Raw genomic sequence first — 2,808 nt, forward strand, 5'->3', positions numbered from 1 at the left:
CAGCCTGGCCAACATGGTGAAACCCCTTCTCTACTAAAAATGCAAAAAAAATTAGCCGGGTATGGTGGTGCATGCCTGTAATCCCAGCTACTCGGGAGGCTGAGGCAGGAGAATCACTTGAACCTGGGAAGCGGAGCTTGCGGTGAGCCGAGATCGTGCCATTGCACTCCAGCCTGGGCAACAAGAGCAAAACTCTGCTAAAAACAAACAAAAATTCTTAGAAGAAACCATAGACATAAATCTAACCTTGGATTACGCAGTGATTTCTTTTTTTGAGACAGAGTCTCACTCTGTCACCTACCTAGGCTAGAGTGCAGTGGTACAATCTCGGCTCATGTATGCTTAGATATGACACTAAAAATATAAGCAACCAAAAAAAAATAAATAAATTGGACATTGTCAAACCTTAAAATTTTTGTGAAGTTGACTATGGTGGGAATATTTATCACAGAAATTGGCAAATAGTGTATATCAGGGCTAGTTTTGTTAAGTGTCTAGACTTAAGAATGTGATAGAGCAACTGTGAATAATACAAATGAAACTTAAAATTTGTTTTGTGTCTGTAGCTGTTACATTGGGAAAAGCATGAAAAAAATTAAGAGATAATCTTTAAGTATTTGAAACCATCACTGATACCATTCATAAACGAGTGAAGTTCCAATAGATGTCTTTGTTTCATTTTCATCTTATTCATTAAACCAACATTCATGTCAGAACTACACTTAGAGAGCCAGTAGTTAAACATTTACCAGCATGCCACTGGCTAGAAAGAATAGCAACCATCCTAGAATCCAACATCTCTTATCATTTTACATGTTGGATATTGAAGCCTGGGACCTGTCCACAGCCACAAGCAAGTAAATGAATGAATGGTCAACATTTGAATTGCGCTGTTCTTTTACATTTTAGCACCACCTCCCTGAGTATCCAGGAAAATGTGTTTTCCTTGACATGCCACAGAGAGGATGGGCAGGGAAGATGTATGAAAGAGTTGTCATCAGTGTAGCTCATAGAAAGCCCTTCTCAGGATCACCTGTTCCCAGGGAGGTTGAGGCTGCAGTGAGCTGTGATAGTGCCACTGCACTCCAGCCTGGGTGCCTGGGGACAGAGTGAGATGCTGTCTCAAGAAAAAAAAAAAAAAAAAGAGCCTTCTCTCCCAGGTTCTAAAAACAAGGACACATACCTGCCCTCGGGGTAGGAGGAGCCAAGAAAATTAGGACACCAGAAGAGACCTGCTAGTTTCCTCTCCCTATCTGAGCAGACAGCAGTAGGGCAAGCAAACAAGCCATGTCTTATCTTGGACGTTTCTCTCCTTTACACTCTCCCTGCTGGGGCATTGAAGAGATACTCAGGCTTCTCTCCAATCAAGGATTAAACAAAGGCCTGGCCCCATGAGACAGAGTCAGGTTTGAACTTGGCCTCCAGTTCAAAGTCCTCACATTGGCCTTAATCACTTGGAATATTACTTCAACCTTATCTTGTTTACCCAGAGTCTCCTTGGGAGGTGAGCCAGGGATTAATAACAATAGACCTTGCCGGGCTCAGTGGCTCACGCTTGTAATCCTAGCACTTTGGGAGGCTGAGGTGGGTGGATCGCCTGAGGTCAGGAGTTCAAGGCCACCCTGGCCATCATGGTGAAACCCCATCTTTAAAAAAAAAAAAATAAATAAATAAATATATTTTTTATACTTTACTTTTACATACAGCCCTTTACAGTTTACAAGACCTTTGTACATGCACTATCCTTTGTGAGCCCCATAATGGTCCCGTGTGATGAACAGGAATGGGAGTAGTGAACATATTTTATAGATAAGGAAAATGAGACTCAAAGAGAGTACCCAAATTCATAGAGCCAGTTTTAGTACTGGAAGCCAGGTATGCTGACAAAAAATTTAGTTGTCTTCCATGGCACAAAAGTACTGTAACACATACCTAGGTGTATTCAGAGAATTATTCTTAGTGATAGTTATTAATAACAAAAGTAGCTATCATTTATGAGCACTTACATGTCACATTGCATCATTTTTTTTTACAGGAACATGTGCACTTTATTGAACACGACTGTAGAAAAGTGTATGAGGGTAAATGGCTGATACAGGACTTGGCTGGTGGCAGGGCAAGGAATGGAAGCTGGAGTACGTGGGAGACAGTTCACGGGCAGAGCCCCTGGCTGGGATGATTCCTCTGGACCTAATGATAGGCTTGCAGAGTCAGTATTGGGATGATGATCAGCAGAATGGTCATGATGATACCCAAAATCAGGGCCCAGATGTTCAGGCACTTGGCGGTGGAGGCGTAGGCCTGGGACCTGGTCAGGTCACCAACCATCTTCCTGTCCCTAGACTTCACGAAGTAGGTGAACGCTATGAAGCCCAGGCAGCAGGTGTTCATGAAGAGGGTGTTGAACAGGGGCCAGACGACGTGGTGGGGCACCGAGGTCTCGCTTCGGATGTGGATCACGGTGGATGTCGGGGGCGCAGGGTTGTGGGGCGCCCCCAGCGCAGCCACCTCTTCCTCCTCCTTCAGCATCTCATAGTTCGGGGGACGGTGGGTGTTGGCGGGAGTGAAGAAGGTTTGGACAGTGTGGTTCATGGTGTCCAGGGAAGACCGGCCGTGGTAGGGTTGCTGGGATGCTTCTCCCACACTGCATCATTAAGTGCTTCATATACCTCCTCATTTAATCTTCATAACAATCTTTTGAGATTGATGCCAAATTCACCATTTAACAAGTAATAAACTAAAACTCAGAAAGTTTAAGGAGACTATCTTGGATCACACAGGAGAAGTGTCAGAACAAGGATTTGAACC

General features: G+C 44.0%; 1 pseudogene across 1 annotated transcript; it reads right to left on the reverse strand.

Annotated features, from left to right (window-relative positions):
- Positions 1-2,022: 2,022 nt before the first annotated feature.
- On the reverse strand, positions 2,023-2,637 carry LOC116564048 (annotated as a pseudogene). The gene has a single exon (XR_004274699.1). The product of XR_004274699.1 is annotated as an interferon-induced transmembrane protein 3 pseudogene (transcript).
- Positions 2,638-2,808: the final 171 nt, after the last annotated feature.

Source organism: Sapajus apella, unplaced genomic scaffold (assembly GCF_009761245.1).
Source record: "Sapajus apella isolate SASKATOON/1434 unplaced genomic scaffold, GSC_monkey_1.0 scaffold36, whole genome shotgun sequence".
NCBI classification, from domain to species: domain Eukaryota; kingdom Metazoa; phylum Chordata; class Mammalia; order Primates; family Cebidae; genus Sapajus; species Sapajus apella.